Here is a 20,040-nt window from a genome sequence, read left to right on the forward strand (position 1 = left end):
TAGATACGGTAGTCATGCCGACCAGCTGATAGTACCTTGGATGCGTCGATGCTCAGGGATGTTGAGTTGACCAAAGAAGGTGATGCGTCACTGTCTAAGACAATGCTTCATTTCAGAAGTCAGGCAACATTTTTGATGTGTCGATGTCTACAGCGCTGTGTGACAAACCGATGTGTCAATGTGGAACCGCTGGGCTCTGGGTGATACATTGTTGCAAATAGGAAATTATAATTTGAACAGATTACTGCCTTACATAATTAACTTGTTACAATGGAGGGTAATATGACTCCTTTGGTTCTTACAAACAAAAAAATACTACTTAACCTCCACCAGTCAAGTCTAAAATTGTAGACTCTTGTGAACCTTCCTTAACTGATTGGTTTGATGAAATGCAGGCTATTCGTACTAACACAGACACTCTTGCATAGGCAATGTAGGATTTGCACAAATATATGGCATGCATTTAAATGAAAGTTTCTGACAATATAATTAAAATTCAAGACAACAAAACCAAATCAGATGCTCTTATTCCTGTTGCACCGAAAATAGAACCAATGAAAAAATGATTGCTTGATTTGGAGAATCGTAAACGGCTGTACAATTTAAACATTTTCAATTTGCCAGAAGATGTAGAAGGTAATGACTGCAGAATGTATTTAGGAAACCTATTGCCTGGCCTTTTACAGCTAAAATTTATGGAAAAATTGAGACCAACAAAGCTCATAGAATTCCTTCTCATAGAAACCCAAATCAAACTAAAACTCGTCAAATTATACTCAAGGTGTTGCTTCATCACCATCTTGTATTAATACAGAAAGCGTCAAGATAAATTCTATCTTTAATGGTCAGACTTTGCTAAGGAAAGTGTAAAAATTCATAAAGAATTTACTGAACTTCGCCCAAGATTGAGAAGTTGTGGATTCAAATATGGACTTTTCGACTTGTCTACCATGCAAATATGGAAATGTGGCTTCTCAAAACATCCGGATGACCTTCGTCTATACTTAGACCAACACTCGCCACTCTCCATGGAAACTAAGGCAAATGTTACTTGAGCTACTAGATTATTACGCCCTTATAGTTAGCCTAAATTGCTGTAATTCTTTACTGCGTACGTTTCGAGTGGTTATTATTGTTATGCGTGTGTGGGATTCAAGAATTCTATTTATCTCTATATGTTGTCCTTGTTATATGTTGGTCCTTTTTTTTCAATTATTTTTCTTTCTAGTATATGTTGTAATTTCTTTTAATTCTTTAATGTCTTCTCTACTTAATTTCTTTCAATGATGTCTAACATTCATGGTACTAAACTTGTGTCTTTTAATGTTAAAGGTTTAAGGAATCCTGTTAAGCGTACTAAAGTTTTGAATTACCTGGCTAGACATGAGGCTGATATTTGTTTATTAAAGGGAAACTCATGTTGATGACACTATTCTAGAGTACATGAAGAAAAAATGGGTGGTTAATTTTGTTTTTTCACCTGCTCTCAATAAGAAAAATGGAGTTGCTATCCTATTTGCAAAAAAAAGGTATCTTCAAATATTACGTAAGTATTCCGATTCTAATGCTTGCTTTGTCATAATTAAAATTAAAATTGATGACATGGTCCTACACTTGATTAATATGTATGGTCCCACAAAGGATGACCCTGAGTTTGGTCTCTTTTTACTTCAGAAGTCTTAAAATTGGGTAATGTTCCACTTAATATTAGAGGTGATTTCAATCTTATAAGTGATCCTTTATTAGATAGATGTTCTCAAATCAAATATCGTCCTCCAAAAGCTTTTTTTTAAAATCAACTAAATTAGTAGATAGCTGGCGTTTATATCACCCAACAGACAAAATATTCACTTTTTTATCCAATCCTCACAATTCACATTCTAGACTAGATTTCTTTATTAATATCCCGTCATCTAGTTTCCTCTATTGCTGTACCCACTTTCCAAAATATTGATATTTTGGATGATGCACTTGTCTCATGCATTTCACCTATAGTATCTCAACAGTCTCGAGGAAGATGGTGCATGAATACAAATAATGTTCTTACGAATGAAAACAAACCCAAAATGTTATCATCAATTCATGAAATTTTTATTTTTAATCCAAAGGTACTACATCAGTTGTAAACAGATGGGACGCCTTTAAGGTTTACATTTTGGGGGGGTTACAGTTTCCATCATGGCTCATACAAATAAGGCATTTAATACACAAATTAAACAAACAAATTGCTAAATATGAACCTGTTTTTATTCCATCCAGTGACATTAAATGCAAAATAAACTTGCAAAAACTTCGCTATGAACTGAACTTTATATTAACCAATAGAGCAGGCATACAAATCTCTAATTCAAAAGCTAAATTCTGTTTTAATGCTAATAGATCTGGAAGATCTTTAGCAAACTATTTGTGAATTAAGAAAGAGAAAACTCAAAGTAGTGCTATCCACAAATCAGATGGTGTAACAGCCATATCTCATACAGCAATAGTGAATTAATTTATGAAGTATTATTCAGAGTTATATAATAAACCTCACACAAGTGATTTTTCACCTATTGATACTTTATTAGAGAAGTGTGGTTTACCTCAAATTTCTCAATTAGCTAGAGATAAATTAGATGTGCCAATTTCTATTGATGAAGTACTCTCAGCTTTAAAATTACTCAAGTTGCATAAAGCTCCAGGCCAGGATGGTATTCCTGCAGAGTTTTATAAAGAATTTGTTACTCTCCTGTGACCACATTTATTCAAATTATTTACCCATTTTAGTCTGACAGGAACAACATCAGGGTCTTTTACAGAAGCTTTGATTATAGTCCCTCAAAATCAAGATAAAGACCCCTCAATGGTTTCAAACTATCGTCCTATTTCCTTGATTATTTAGGATTGTGAACTTTAAGCAAAGATCCTGGCAACAAGATTAGCTGCAGTATTCCATTCCATTGTGCACATTGATCAATCAGGTTTCCTGAAAAAAGACAGTCAATAAACAATGTAAGTTTATTACTCCATGCAATTGAAAGTGATATATAATTAACTCAACCTGCTGGCCTTCTAGCTTTAGACGCAGAAAAGGCCTTTGATAAAGTACATTGGCAATATCTCCTTCATACATTGGCTGCATTTAATATGGATTCCTCATTTATTCGTAAGATTTCAGCTTTTATATTCGGGTCCGTCTGCTCGACTTTTTATTAATGGTCAGAGGTCCCATAAACTTTTACTTTACAAAGATACTAGGCAAGGACGCCTGTTCTCACATTTACTTTTCCTACTTGCAATAGAACCTCTGTTACTTGCAATCAGAAATTCTAAGGAAATTCAAGGTCTTACTATTAATAACGTTCTTATTGAAACCTCTGCCTACGCTGATGATGTGCTTCTCTATATGGGTAATCCGGCTTCCTCATTATTAAATTTAATTAATGCCTATTCTCAATTTTCAGGAAAATCACTAAATACTAAAACAACTAAATTTTTTCCTTAAATGTTCATTTTTTACCAGTTATGATTCCCAACAAAGATATAATTTGGGTTGCTGATAAAATCAAATACCTGGGTATATTATTTTCCTATAATATAAAACAATCAATTTCGTAAAACTGTGGATGTATTTAAGAAAATGTTCAAAAATGGTCTGCCCTTCATTTAACCTGGTGGGGGGCTCTGAAACTCTCTTACTTTCTATCCATGATGCCTACACAGCTTCCTCTTAAATTCTATAAAAAACTAGATAGCATCATTATCAGATTTATTTGGCATAACAGCCCTCCTCATAAAATCTATATGAAATTGAAGGTAGTCAAGAACAATGGTTGTTTAGGTTTAAACAATTTTGTAGAATATCATAAAGCATTAATTTTAAAGCAAAGTGAATTATGGTTTTAAACTGTGACACTTAACAATACTCCTACTTGGCTCAGAATTGAACAAAGTTTAGTTGTCCAGTTACCATTGCTGGCATTAGTCACCATGTCTAATTCAATGAGTTTGCTTTGTAAATCTACAATTGTGAAATCCACAAAATTAATATTACATGATTTTGATTCAATTTTTCAATACCCGATGGCATTCATATTACACTCATCATTATGGTATAATCCTAGACTTAAGTTAAATTATATTCACAACATTTTGGAATTACTGGATTAAAGCTGGTATTTTTTTACTTGAAATAAATATACTGTGACAATTATTTTTTATCTTTTCAGGAACTACAACAATTGTTCAAGCTAAAATCTACAGATAGTTATAAATATGAACTATTGTGTAACTCAATACTAGACTCTTTCCCTAATAATTTCCCCCAGAATATGACCTCTGATTTGGCTGTATACATACACACCCTGGCCTCCTCACCTCATGCTGTATCACTCTTTTATAAAAAATTGAATGAATGTACACGAGATAATATTAATTTCTTAACTTCTTTTTGGAATAAAGAATTAGATATTGCATTATCCTTAGAGACTTGGTGGAAAATCTGGCTCAATAACATCTCAGGATGGTTGCCTGTTTCAATATATAAAACAAATACTTTTTTTATTCAATGACTTATGGACTCCTTTTATGATATATAAAGCAAAATTATAGAATTCATGTATATGTTGGAATTGTTCTCAACAAGAAGGACTGTTAAAACATATGCTCTTTGAGTGTCCTAACATTAGTAAGTTTTGGAGTGATGTTTGGAATATAGTAATGAAAATATTGATTATTACTGATGTATTGCCTAATACTATAATAATTTGTAAATCAGTCATTATTATAACATAATTGACAGATCTTGAGGGCAAGCGTTTTCATTCTTCAATTCTAGATGCATTGAAATCCATTACTGCTAATTGGAAAAATGCTTCAATACTGTCAGTAAATACATGGTGGGCATGGATAATGTTTCCCAGAAGAGGAGCCAATATATGTCTTACAGTTTTATTCACAACACTTCTAATTATCATTCGTTTTGGAAACTAAGTGATAATTATATATCTCTACAGCCATGACTATGCTTAATCTGTTGATTAAATTAATGATCGTATAACTATTCTTAGTATAACTACGTAGTTCTACTCAAGTTTTACTATAGCCATTATAACTGGTAATACTTTTTTTCTATTAAAGGAAACATCTACTTTCTATTTTCCAACTTTTCTTTTCTTCTTTTCTTTACTTTAATATTCCTTTCTTCCTTTTCTTTGCTTTTCTTTTACTAGATTATATAATTATATTCATGGGTACTTAAGATTGTTTAGCAGATATTAAAATGTTAAATAACTGTTAGATAGTTCACTAGTAAGCAAACTATAACATATGTGTACCTTTTCCCGATGCCCTTTTTTGTATGGTCTTGTTGGAGGGCAGCACTTCGCTTCATCAAATGGGACTGCAAACTCACAGGAATGACCCCGCTGTGGCAGGGAACGTGGCTGACACAAATGGTGGCCCTCCAAGGCTTTGCCAATGGGATAAAATAGGAATCATCCTTCTGGGAGGCGTCTGGCATGCTGATGCCTTGAACTCATTTCGCGAAGTACATGACCATTACCAGCTTTCTCATACACAATTTTATTGGTATTGGCAGCTGTGTTATGCCCTGTTGGAACAAATCCCCATAGGTACGCACATTCAGGAATTTAACCTTTATGAGACAGAGATTTTCATGGGAAACTGAGCAAGTGTGCATGATCTCTAGGGCCAATCCTGCCTGATTCCCTGGCCACTACATTGTGCTGGCGGAGCTCCTCAGCCCCAGCTGTGCAGGATGGTCCTTAGCACAGGCTGACTTCTTTCACACGATCTGGCTGTTCTGCTTGCAACATGGAAGTGTGGATTGTTTGATTGTGTGTTTTATGTCTTTTTATGTCTGAAAATCAATACAATTGATTTTTTTTTCAAAAAGAGTAAAAATCTTAAGGACAAAGTGGCACACACTAGACATGCCAGAAAAGACATAGGCCACTCAAACAGTGTTTGGCCTAAGGTTTGGGGTAGTCCCAAGGTTCAATAGTACTACTCACATGTTTCATGCACTGTTTATACACATATTAAGGCATCCTAAATTCTAGACTTGGGGCTTGTAGTAAGGTGGGTGACGGAGATCAGTTGCCATCTCCCATGCAAAAAGGAGATCAGCACGACAAGTAGAGAGCTGGCCAGGACAATGAGTGCTGTGAGGATTTCCCATGTCTCCTACCATGAATGTTGCAGTTGTCATGCTTGGGGCCAGTGCACCCAAAAAGAAAAACTTGCACTGTAGAGCATTAATGAAAAAAGCCAGCTAATAACGCACACCCATCTTGAAAATACAATCAGTTATATACCAAACCCTTATTTTGAAGCCAATAATTGGACCAATGATTTACTAAATGTCCTTCACAAGTTCCAGAGTGTTCCAAACTTCCATAAAGTAGTTCACATAGGCGTCAAATCTTCAAAAACGTTTTCTTTTTAATGATTTGTCGAACTCATATCCAAATTTACAATAGTCGCAACAGCCAACACGTGTTTTGTCCGTACAGATATGTACTGTGACTTTCTCAAGGCTGAAGACATAAGAATACATTTATCAGCAATCAAAAAATATATAGAATAAGATTCTCAATTGTATTCATAGAAGGCTACCCAACACCAGAATCTCACCAATCGTGGAAACCACCCGAAATGTAGAAAAGTGTAAGGATACAGATCAAGAACCACAGATAGTGTATCCAAAGAATCCTCAAAGAAGAATTCGTATAATAAAAAGAAATATAAAAAAGAAAAGAAAAGAAAGAAAATCCACCGAAATAGCGTTAAAACAAGTTAAATCCTAGAGCATGTGTTCTAAAAGTTATTATGTCTGGGTGAAAAATTGATAAACACCCACTCCAATCATACCATGCTCATATCTCCCTAAAATCAGAACTAACCACACCAAAGTTGAGTGTCTTGTTGATAAAAACAAGAAGAAAGACCCATCTAAGTTACAAAGGGCAAATTAATAGCCAAGAACACCCACCTAATAGTAGAAAAGTCAAAAATTGACTTAAAATGGCGACGTCCAGGTCAAGTACTGGTTGAATAAAAAGTAGCACAGTGGCTATACAAACATGTCATCAGTTCTAGTTGCAAACATAAGAAGAGAATACCACATGAGAATGCTAATATAATCTCCTCCTTCGTACTAAACAAACATAGAATCTAAACTAGTAATATGTAAAATTACATTTTTAGACGGTATACGTATTTCAATACGGATAAAGCATTCATATCCATATATACTAAACCGTCATCCACTAATTTAAAACCCCTCATTGAATTAGACAAGAGAGATTGTATTCATTGAACAGCCCCTCCTAATATAATATGAAGGATAAGAACACGCTGCTAGTCCATAATATCGGACTATAAAAACACCCTATATATAAAAATCCCAAAAATTAAAATAATAGATTCAAATCCCCGTGCAAAAATTACAAACATGGACACTCACCTAATACCCTCCAACACAGATAAGTTATCGTCCATTTTGATAAGATTAGGTCCCCAAGCACTCAAAAGTAGTGAGCGAATGTATTTGTTGATTCTGGACACAACAAATAATAAAAAAACAACCAAGAAAAAAGGAATCTGAGTTGCCGAACTAGATGCAAAATAACCATCAATGATAAGATGACAACAGTGTATATCTAGTTATCCTCACAAACCTATATAGCCACCATCTATGTATAGAAAATATGCACATCATTGATAAGGTGCCCAAGCTATACCCTTATTCAGTCACATTTCTATGCCATGACCAACTCCAATGTAATCTCCCTAGTGCTGTCATAACCTCCTTGTCGTATAGCACGGATAAAAAGTGATTACGCCAAAAGGCGTTCAATGGCCATGTAAGGCGAATGCCAGCTGAACCACAAACCCTCACTAATCCGCGCGAATAATATCCTACATAAATAACGGTGTACGAAAATGAAATCCGCGCTGTCACCTTACCGTAAAAGTATGTCCACACACATCAAAAACGAGCATGTTTGTTGTGACTGAAAAAAGGGAACAGGAAAGGAGCAGCCTACGGTTACATCAAAGGCAGTGTCATGGGCTGTAAGGACCACCCCTAAAGCCCAAAGCTGTGTCAAGGAATCTGCATATTTAGTTTGCGGTTAGGCCTGGGAGGAGAACATCGCTCCGTTAGTGGAGTTTTAAGGGGCATATCAACAACAACCGGCGATAATTATCTCTAAGCGCACTTAGCGCTAGGATAATTATCGCCGGCTAGCGTGAATTTTTATCGCTGAGATTGCGTGCTATTAGCAACGCTTATCTCAATAGCGATAAAAATCCTCACGCTAACAGGCTAACGTGAGATTATCGCTGGAAACCCAGCGATAATCTCACGTTACCTTGTTGATAGGGACAGGCAAACTTAGCCATGATATCCTCCTTCCATAGGATATCATGGCTAAGTCTGAAAAATACCAGACGTAAAAAAGCAGCGTTAACCGCGGTTAGCGCTGCTTTTTTTGTCTCTAACAGGGTTAGCGACATTCTTGATAATAGGAGAAATGTCGCTTAGCGACATTTCTCCTATTATTTTACTCTGAAACGCCCCCTTTGCATCTCATTAGAGATGCAAGGGGAAGCGTAGAGTAAAAGGGTGCTAACATGCAAATTTGCATGTTAGCACCCTGTTGTTGATAGGGCGCTAGTTTTATCTCTCCTTTTTTGGCTTTTAAAGCCAAAAAAGCAGAGATAAAGCCCTTGTTGATATGCCCCTAAGAGTTTTATGCACTCTGCACTCAGCAGAGCTCACGGAATGCAGAAAACTCTGCTCCACTTAGCGCAGCAGAGTTTTTTCCCTTTTCACCAACGGTAAGTTGGCGAGAGCGAGCTGCCGCTCGGGGATAAATTCTACCAGTGCTGCAGGAAGATCAGCACAAAGGGCAGTTCAGGGCATGCTCTGCCACTTGTAGAATCATGTGGAGTTTTTTTGTCACTTCACAGAGGAGCTTCAAAAACTCAGCCCAGGCCTATTTGCGGTAGTCTGGAAGAGCAGAGGCATGACAGAATCATTTGAATGTGCTTGTTTTTTTGTTCAAGGGACATGTCCTTAAAAATGCCACCAGCAATGGCAAGCCCCCACATCCCCATCATACTGCAGCCCTCAAGTGTCAGCTGTGATGGCCTGCCAGTGCATGCTGATGACTGCACCAGCACTCCTTACCTCCCAATGCTTAATTTGAACGGGTGGTTGCAAGTCAAGCACACCGATACTCATTTTTCGGGGATGACAATTATTTTTCCTCAACCAACTTGGATCCAAGGCAAGAAAAATAAAAACTCAAAACAGTGGAAAGCAGGAGGAAGAGAAAGATGTAAATCCAATGACAAAGGGAGAAAACAGGTTTGGAAACAAACCTGGAAGAGTTACATAAAGATTGCAGGGAGAGTTTGGTGGGGGATTAAAAATACATGATGTGGAATCAAGATTCAAAACTACGCTTCCTTGTTACTCAGCATACCATCCTTCCAGAGGCCACTAGCTTCTGAGCACATCTTTGGGCTCTGCATTTATTCTTTTATAAATTAAGCACTGCCTCCTCCCCTTAGCCTTCACTGTTGGCCCCACAATGACAGTGGCGCTGGTGAAGCTTCACCTCACCATGTGATTAAGTATTTAATTTTTGCAGTAAAGAGACTTGACTCAAACGCAAGCCTAAGCACATTCGAACACATTAAATGGCCACTACGGTAATGTAACACCGTTATGACTGTGTACGGGGCTTTCATTGGGATGAAAAAACTGGGGAAGGGTCTCTCAAAGGGGCATGGCCTATGTAAATAAGGGTGTGGCTTAAAACACCTACGCTAAAACCTGTGGTTAGCATGGTATGCCACCCGGCAGGTATTTTGCTGCTTCTGGTGCTGCATCCAGGTATATAGTGCCACACGTAACAATATACCTACAACAAGCAAGGACTATTGGCTTTGTCAATGGTTGTTAGTTGCATAAGATAAATAGGGAACAACTCTGGCTTTGTTGTATATAATATCGAAAATTCTTCGTTCTGAAATGAGGAGACTGTGAAGGAATTATACTGAGTCTCCTAGAAGTTACATCAAAGGCAGTGAAGGGTGGTACTGCTGCAGAGGTAAGATTTATCTGTTCATCGAGGGTGAGGGCAAAAATGGAGAGCCTGGTAGGGCCCTGTCTTAGCAGCTACTTTTCAGAACTGTCGGTGCTCAGCACCAGCAGTACCCGGGCCACTTAACCCCTTCGGTGCGTCGGACAGCCAGGAGCCGTCCGACACCCAGTGCTCATGTGCGTCCGATGGCTCCCGGCTGTCCGCGCACAAGGCACAGGAAATCCCTATGATGTGGGCAACAGAGGGCTTTCCTTTATGTCAAAACACCCTCAGGAGATGGGGAGTGCTCGGGTAGAGCTTCCCCAGATCCAGAGGGTGTTCTGAATATTTCTCCAAAATGACGGTTGGGACGCACATCGCGTTGACGTCATTTTGGAGAAACTGACACTGAAACCCAGTTTCAGTGTCACTGCATCAGTGCTCAGGGGGCTATCTCAGCCCCCTGAGCACCGAGGCAGACAGGACAGGTATCATTGGAAAGGGAAGAATCGCCCCTTTTCAATGGTACCCCTCCCCAGTGGATCCTTGCTTGGGGATCGCCTCAGGAGGGTGATCCCCAAGCATGGATCCAACCACTAGGCTCCAGGGAGGGTGAGTGGCCCTCCACTATTTTGGGCACAAACAATCTTTCTGCCCCCCGGAGGCAAGTGGGGCAATAGCCCCCAAACTGACACCTCCTGGGCAGAAAGCACACCGGCACCAGGGATTTTAGCTTTTAAGCCTGTAGGGGTGGGGGATGCCCAAAATGGGCATGCCATGCGCCTCAAATTCCACAGTCTTTCTACCCCCCCTAGGAGGCAGATGGGGGCAACAGCAAACATAAATGTCTGGGTTTGGTAGGTTTCCCTAGATGGCCCTCGAGCCCGGGGGCAAAAACCCAGGTGAACCCCTTGCAAAACCAAGTCTTTTTGTGATAGGTAATTTTGATGTCTCCACAATAGGTTTTGGCCCCTTCCCAGCCGAGGGGACTTGACCCACCCACACAAGTGAGGTTTCATTTTTCTTGGGAGACTTAGGGGAATGCGGGATAGGTGGAACTTTATGGATCCACACAGAACATTCCATCATAGAAATGCAGCCGCGGTCGGTAGTAGGAGTACCTGCCGGGCGGTGACGTGGGGAGGGGAAAGGGCAGGGTGGGGGGTAGTACACTATGGACTGCGGAGGTTTACAGGTAAGTTAACATATAAATTAATAAAACGAATTTCGTTGCGTGCACTGCATCGCATTTGGGGATGCAGTGCATGCAACAAAATTCGTTTTATGTTCGTTGTAGTACACCATGCAATACTTTAATGAGTCTTTGGTCATGTGCGCTTGCTATTTCCTTCCCTTGTACATGTTTATAAGTGAAAAGGCCCTCTCAACATTGGCACTTGAGACAGGCAATGTGGCCACTGACATAGCTTTCCATGCCAATACAGGTTCACCTGAAGATTGTGACTCTCTGGGACAGGTTCTGCAACGTATGAACAGGATGCATATGCCCTCAGTTATTGAAGCGGTCAAAAATGAAGCAGTCTGGAGAAAATTCACCATTACGGAAGGGATCTAGAGCTTGTGCAGAGTACCTCAGTGAGGCTTCATTGACTTCAAATGCCATAGGTGGTGGAGGAACATTTCTATACATCATTGCAAGCCATTTCTCATGCACTGTAAAATTACATTTCCTGAATTGCTCCTCAACATTTCTTTGCTCACCAAATGGCACAAATTCTAACTTGGAACATGTTGCAGTCCCAAAGTCACTAAAGGTGTCACCCAGCCTACTCTCAAGGAGATGTTTTACGTCTTTAACAATTATGCTAAACACTTGGTAGACAAGGGTATTTTCAGACTCTAGTTTTTTTATTGTGTTTACTACAGCAGTCATGTTTTACTGTGGAAATCTAAGAATGCAGTAGAGTGTACTTTTCTTCACAACACTATCAATTTGAGACCGAAGATAATCACATTTCTTGCCTTTGGCATCATCACTAAGCAAAAATTCTGTAAACGGCCACCACAGAGATAATATAGCATTCCCGGCCTCTAGGACTGAGGACCACTGGCTGAATGACACAGTTGGGATGACTTTTGCTTTGATGCTACACAAAGCACAAAATGAGAAACATTTGCATTTTTGTTCCCGCGCATAACGAAACAGTGCACCAGAATGGACTACAAAGTTAATAGAATTCTTCATTAACTCTGAAGATTGCAAGATGCTTTCAGCATACCATCTAGCAAGTGGCAAGGATCACTCAGAAGGAAGCACTTCAGCTCAGGTATCGCCTTTGACAGGTCATCACACAACTTTTTCATATACGTAGCTGAATTACTGCAATTGCAAACAATATCACTCTAATCTTTGTTGAACTTGGTAAGAACTTTTTGTAGCAGCATTCCAAGTGCATTCCATGTTTTCAAAACATCTGGTGTCATGTTTTCACCACTATCCTAGATGCTTGATGACAGCACCTGTCCCTATACCCTGCATTGAATGTTTAAAGAATGGGATGTTTGGCATTTCACCTACTATCAACACTGACTCGCTAGAAAGGAGGCTGATGTATCAAAGGGTTTCACCCATTCTCTGTCTGTGGGTAAATGTGATGGTACATATTGGGAAAGATTCTTATGAAACCAGCAATTTTACCTATCAGTGAAAGAATCAAACATAGCCAAAATATTGAATATGAATTTGATATTCCCTGATTCTTTACAGTTTATGAAATAAATAAAGAAGACCTAAAAAATGCTCTTATACCCAACATCTTTAGACCAAAGACCTCAAAACTGAAAAAAGCAGAAGAAAGAAGAAACAATATTTTAATGACATCCCTAAACAACAAATCTCAAGCAGAATAATGTTGGCCCAGTCTTTATTGTAGCTGCCTTTTATATCAAAGTTACATTGTATTGGCCCCTTCAGGAAGAGATAAAAATGACTTTCACTCACCTTTTCCTTTTTTTTGAATGGCACTTAGTTTGTGGTTGCAATGGTGGTTTTTCAGTGTTTATATGTTTTCACTGTTGAGGGCTATTTTCCTTTTGGTGGGGTTTTATTTGTTATTATAGGTTTAAACCTAAAACAGGATAGCATATTCATAATACAAAAGCTTCTCTGTGATAGGGATACACATTTAATTTGACAATTTACACAGCATCTGACATCACACTCCGTCCTTACACTACACAATTAGCATTGACAAAGGCAACCACTGGTAACATTAGGGTTCTTGAAACCCTCCACCTCACCAACTGTGTATGATGCAGGTCCACCTACAAGACATAACATGTAAAACAAATCAGTTAAGTAGAACACATAAATTGTATGCAACAGAAGCACAGTACATATGCAAAGCTATTGGCTATGTAACCCTTCAGGTTGTATTGAATCTAGTGGCACAGTTGACATGTCTGAATGATACACATCGGTAAGGCAGGCTGAGTTGTACGTACATATGGTGAGCCAAAATATTCACCTGTTGCCCAATTTGTAGGACCAGTTCTTTAACCTCATAACTACTATATTTCCCTATGGTGGCTGACTTTGATGAGTCTCTGCACCTACATAACTCACATACCATACTCAGCAAGGTATTGCAATACCCATGCCCTCCTACTTTTTACACTAGGAAATGAGTATGCTTCTTACATCACACATTATGCATACGTATTCTTTGTTACGTGAGTTCTGTGCCTGTCAATGCTGCAGATTACCAGATATTGTTCAGACATGTCCCATTCATCCCTAATTATTTTATTGGACAACTGAGCACCAACATGTATGGGATATGTTTAGATGTGCAGATTCAGGTTGGCATACCCCCGGATACAGTACCATGTGAAAGTGCGCCCCGTTCTGACATACATTGGACCTCTTTTACAAGAGGCATGTACAACGGGAGTCTCATATGAAAGGACAGCTCCAGTGGCTTTGGCCTCAAAAGCCACGAGGCCATACAAAGCCAGCATGCAGGATTTGCTATGTATTCAGTGGTACAGAGTCAGGCATGCCTGTGCAAAGCACAGTGTAGCCATAGTGGATATCAAGGAGCCACACCTTTTACTTTGGAATTGTGGTTCAAGACCAATAAAATGTGTTTTGCCACATTCACAGGTTAGCTAAGCTATGTTAGCCATGGCAGGCCACATTAATGCATGACTACCCAGGGGAGGTATGCCAAGGAGGGTCATTGGCACACCACTATGTGACATTCAGTATTGTATGTGTGCTGCATTCCAATGCGCACATACAAAAGTGTTATACCCTGCCTTTACATTTTTTTGTGCTGCGAGCTGTCCCTTCCAGTACAATACCGATCTGTCACCAATGCACGCACATGTGCACAATATGTCAAGGTTGCATGTGGATGCTAAGAACACCAAGGGGCTAATTTGCAAGCCCCTTGCACCACCAAAAACTCTTTTTTTCACATATGAAAAGTGAAGCATGGGCGCCACTTGGGGCTTCTAAAAAAACACTGTTGTTGGTAAGGTGGTCCACTGTAACTCAATGGACTTCCCCCTTCATCAATTACTTCTGCCCAAATCTGAGTTTTCTTAATCTTGTTGGCCAATGCATGGCAAATCGTAGTTGAGCTGCACAGCAGTGTAACTTGTAATTTGCACTTGCACCATGTTTTGCAGACAATTTAATGTGTAATGTATGTCCTGGAATGGCCCATCACAAATCTACCCGACAATTGCTTGTGGTGAAAGAGTCACCTCTGCAGCTGATCTGCACTACCTAGTTTGTCATAATATGAGTGGTCTAAATGGATTAAGGGCATTTGTTTCAGCTCTATGCTTCCCTGGGACTCAATTGTTTCACCTAAAGGGACTCTAACACTTGTGTGGCTCGATCAGTGTCACAGATAGCACTGGTGCACAGATATTGCCAGTGCTATTGCCAAGGCATTTGCCTCATTTTCATGGGGGCATGGCTATTTTGAGGAAAGAGTTATGTGAGCCATACATACTATTACCACTATTCATCAATGGGTAAATGAGACGCATAGGAAAACACACAACTCATGTGTACTTAGCAGCAACTTCTTCACCACCTTGGATGCCAATATATTCTAGCAGGTCTGACTTTCGACCAACCACATCCACCCAGTGATGTTTCAGCTGATAGACCTTTGCCCACCATTGCTTCTGCAGGCCGCGGGGTAGCCCAGGAGTAAACGGCCACCACTAGCTACCATGCTTGGCATGTAGAAGTTTACCAGCCACAGGAAGCTCCCAAACTCCTGATAGTTCATGGGGTATGCCCTACCCTTCCTAGGCATGATCTAACCCAAACACAACCTACATCCAAACTAAAAAAAGAACTCCCCATAAACCCACAACTAGCCCTCTAACAATAATACCCCAAAAGACAGACACCCGACTGAACAAGAGACAATACACAACAAGACAGCACAAAAAAGACTTGAGGGACAAAACTGGGACAGCAGACACAACAAAACAGCACAAGACACGCCAAAACACTCTCCAGCACAGCCAACACGCAACCACTCAGAAGCACAGACAGTGACTTAAATTGAAAATGAAAGTAACTTCACTGTTCCTGATTTGCAGCATGCATGATCCATGACATCACTTCCCATGATCCATAACATCACTTCCTGGATGGATACATCACGTTTTCTGCAGATGCGTCATTTTTCTTAATGCTACCAGTCAATGCATCGATTTCACACAAGGCACCATGCGGTCATTCAGACGTGTCGGATGTGAAGCATCATTTTTGGCTGATGCGGTAGCTGCAAAATTCATGCTTTAGTCTCATGCGTAATTTTTTTGACACATTAGGGCAAAATTGTGTTTTTGGGTGTATTGTGATTGGCAAAGCACATAATAATTTACAGCGATTGCTATGTGGAGTGTGAATAGTGAAGCTCAAGGGCACATTAGAGTTAGCACCTAATGACACTGCTTTTGCTTCCCACAGGGAGGCTACAAACTAGCACTTCCACTGGGTTAGGGCACCCACATCCACGTCATCGCAGCCTTCTGTCAACCTGAGCTCTGTACCACAGTACAGGCAGCAGGCTGTGGGGATACTTGGGAGGGTTACATTTTCCATTGCAGGCGAGTGCTGCAATCGGCTGCAACCACCTGGAAGGGGATTATGGATGGTTCCATATGATTGGTTGAATATGGGCCATTCATTTTCAAGGGTGATACCCCACAGGAAAGTGTGGGCCACATGATTCTCATTAATACTGATGGTGTTGTGCTAGATCACTATGCATTACTTGGCGTCACTTCCTAGATATTGCTGACAGTAAGCCTGCGTAAATCGCACCATAACTACATCCTGCATCAAGGCGGTGTTGCTTGTTCATGGCAATACTCATGTAGTTTGACAAAGAGACAGGTGATAAGATTCAAATGGATGTGGCACTGTCCAAAACTTGACAGACTTCCCCAACAGAGCCAGCACAAGGATGTATCAATTAATGTAAACTTGTCTCATCTGTTTCTATGTGTCCTGCATGCCGTTGCTCACATTGGCCATGTAGAACGTTTCCATGAACGCTTTATGTGCAGGGAAGTGTTGAGGAACCAACCAAATCATTTTGTGGTACACAAACAGCGGTTGAATGGCCTTGTGTCTGAAAGGATATGTATGAGCCATGCACATTGCAATTGCATATAAACTTTACTGCCAAAAGTAGCCTATGATTTGTGGATCACGAGGCCAGATTGTCTAGCTACAACCATTCAGGTGGTCTATTGTTACATATTTTGAATATGTGTGTTGTGTCTTCATATTCACACTGTACTGTTAGGAGTGAAGCAATTGTTTGTATCTAAGTGCAGTACACCAACATTATAGGCTACATCACTGCTTGTTCCTTTGTCATCTTGGTCTAGTGGGGCAAGTGGGGCTACATTCTCACTAGGTAGACCATGTTCCACTGGCAAAGTATAGTATGTTGCATTTGTATGTGTGATATGAGCTCTTCTAATGGATTTCATATGTGGATGCTGTTTTTGATGTAGCATATGTAGATTGCAGGTTTGGGACTGTGTTCCCATGCACATACTATGTGAATCATATCACAGTGATCATACTATGAGTTTTCTATTATCGTCCACAAGTATGAGGATGTACTAATGGCTAGCTGTAAGAGAGGCACACACACAGTGTGGTGGGTTGTGGTGCAGTGGTCAGGGTCGCTGACTCTGAAGCGCAGGGCTCACATTTCGATCGGCAGTGGCAGCTCAGCTCAGCAGCATGTGACTTTGGGCAATAGCTCACTTAATCTCCCCGATGGCCCCCAGTGCCTTGAGACTAACCCTGGGCGACAAATTCCGCTCCGCTTGCGGAACGTGCAAAATCTCGGCATTTTCGCGTTCCGCGCGGAACGCGAAAATGTCGAAACTTCTGCGATTCACGGCGGAACAGAAATATGGAGGGCAGGATTCATTCTGGCACGATGCTCCTGTCACAAAAATTAAGCCTCAACAGGAAGCACTTACAGATATAAATAAAGCAGGTGCCCGCGTTAAAGCTCAAATTCAGTAACGCATTAAAATCAGCCCAAAATCTCCACGAGCACGCGAAATTTCGCGTGTTCGCTGAGATTTTTTGCTGTTTCGCGATATTTTGCGAAAGGCAATTTCGCAAATTCCGTCCACCCTTACTTGAGACCCTTAGGGGTGAGTAGTTTGTGCTTTACAAATACCAGATTTGGATTTATTTAGATTTACACAGTCATATCACACGATCTACTTTACCACACCATATTATTTGCGGTTAGCAATGGAGGACTATTTGCTACATGTAGTTGGCCTGTATACTATTTTGTTTGTACCAGATGTTGTTCTATGCTGTTTGTTACACATTGCCACATACATTTTCTGTGTGGCAATTAGTTGCAGGAGTGATGTGAATGTTTTGATGTCTATTGTGACTATGAAATCAAAATGCATATACTCTGGTAGTGCTCAAATGTTTTTTGACAGCTATATGGACACAGTTTCATGTAGTTATCATTTTGAGACATCATGTCCTTCACTCATGCATCAGTGAAAACCTTTTGAATGATATGGTCCCTCCGCTGTGTTGCTTCTACTAATTGAACAGTTTTCTGTGGCTCCTCATCTTCCTCATCCTCATTGTCCGCCAGTTCCTGTTGCTCATTGGCAGCAGTCCATGGTACATTAGTCCACACACAAATATTGCGCAGCAAATTAGTATAATTTTGAATACCATTGGTGGTGAGTAGAGCAATTGGCCCCCAAATATATCTATATTCCTTAAGTGGGATTTCAGTATGCCAAACTATGGACCGGGTCCTGCTTAAGGCATCATTCTATTTCCCTTGTGGTCCCGTCTGGGATCTTTTAAGAGGAGTCATCACCCATGGCTACAGAGCATATCCTTGGTCAGCTGCAAAGACAGATGGGGTACAATTAGTTAAAAGTCATGAAAAAGGGATGGCTCCACATTCATGTACGTTCTGTTATGTTTCTTGAATGACTCATACACTTTGCCTACTATAAGAGACATGCTATTGCATTGTGCCGCATACGCGCAATAGGAATTGGAAATGACTGACACTATACTACACATACCGATGCAATCTGCAATTCAGCGCTGTTCCATCATTTGACCAACTACAGTATTCTGCCCCGTTCAGGAAGTGATCACCGTCCCCAAGTTGTTACCCTTAACATTCAGCCAGACTTTCACAAACTTGCCTCAACGACATGCCCAGGAATATACACTGAAAACCTAAAACGGCTAAAATGGAATGACGATATAAGTCCTAACATTATGGAAGCTTGTTTGGTATTTATCACAGGAAGCACCTCCGCAGCGGTCTTTTCCACGGGTGCGTGGTCATCTTTCTGCTCCCAACTGACTACTTGCTTTCCTTCTAGCCATCACGCCCACAAGGCCCTCGTTAGCCGCAAGTTCCAAATCTCCAGTCACACTAAGGCACTGAAGAAATCTAGAGACAAAGCACTGCGATCTCTTAAGTCATCCCCAGGAAATAATGAACTTTCGAATGGGCTCAAAGCAATCCAAAAATTATTCAGGGTCGCAATCCAATCTGATAAACGACGCCATCTAACCCAATTTTGGTGCAAACTTCTATGGGAGAGCAAAAGCTGTAACTCTAAAAGATTCTGGGCCTTAATCAACCAACTAAATGGTAGCTCCTCCAGATCTGGATCAGCAAACATCACAGAAGCGACCTGGTCTGCCTATCTGACCGACCATTTCAGGGCCTCAGAGGTCTCTGTGTCTACAGTCTTATCTGTTCCTAAACAACTGTCACTTCTTCCACAATCGATCAGGAGCAGCTCGATGGTCCGTTCAGATATACGAAGTGAAGATCTGCAAGTCACGCAAGAAATGGTCACCAAAGTTCTTGTAAAAGCAAGATCCGACGGCGCTCCCGGTCCAAACGGCCTACCACAGTCCTTGTTCAAAACAAACATTGATTTATGGTTGAGATATCTATCCAATCTTTTCAACAATGTACTGACAAGTTCAACCATCCCGGACTCATGGCGAGGGGCAATAATCCACCCGATTTACAAGTCCGGCTCTCATGCATCCCCAAACAATTATAGACTAATTGCCTTGTTAGACATCGAAGCTAAGTTCTTTGCAGGAACATTATTGGGGGAACTGAGAGATTGGGTAGAGCAGAATAATCTGATTCCACTGAACCAAACTGGCTTCACTACCTCCTCCGGTACCATGACCAACTTACTATCATTGTCTATCATTGTCAACAATGCATTAGTCACATCTAGCATGGTTTTTTGTTGCTTTATAGATTTTAAAGCTGCATTTGATCGGGTACCAAGGGCAGCTCTATGGGAGAAGCTAAAAAAATGGGGGATCCCAGATAAGCTCCTGGACGCGATCATCCAACTTCATTCGGGCACGTGGGTACAA

At 40.3% G+C, this 20,040-nt stretch overlaps 1 long non-coding RNA gene across 1 annotated transcript in view; it reads left to right on the top strand.

The window, feature by feature from the left end:
* LOC146813022 (uncharacterized) overlaps positions 1-13,017 on the top strand; it is a 33,368-nt gene extending 20,351 nt beyond the window's left edge. The window contains exon 4 of the long non-coding RNA XR_014966006.1: positions 11,546-13,017. This is a non-coding gene — a long non-coding RNA (uncharacterized LOC146813022). The remainder of the gene's footprint in view (positions 1-11,545) is intronic.
* The last annotated feature ends 7,023 nt before the right edge of the window (positions 13,018-20,040 follow it).

The sequence above is a fragment of the Triturus cristatus genome, chromosome 7 (genome assembly GCF_964204655.1).
Source record: "Triturus cristatus chromosome 7, aTriCri1.1, whole genome shotgun sequence".
Lineage (NCBI taxonomy): Eukaryota > Metazoa > Chordata > Amphibia > Caudata > Salamandridae > Triturus > Triturus cristatus.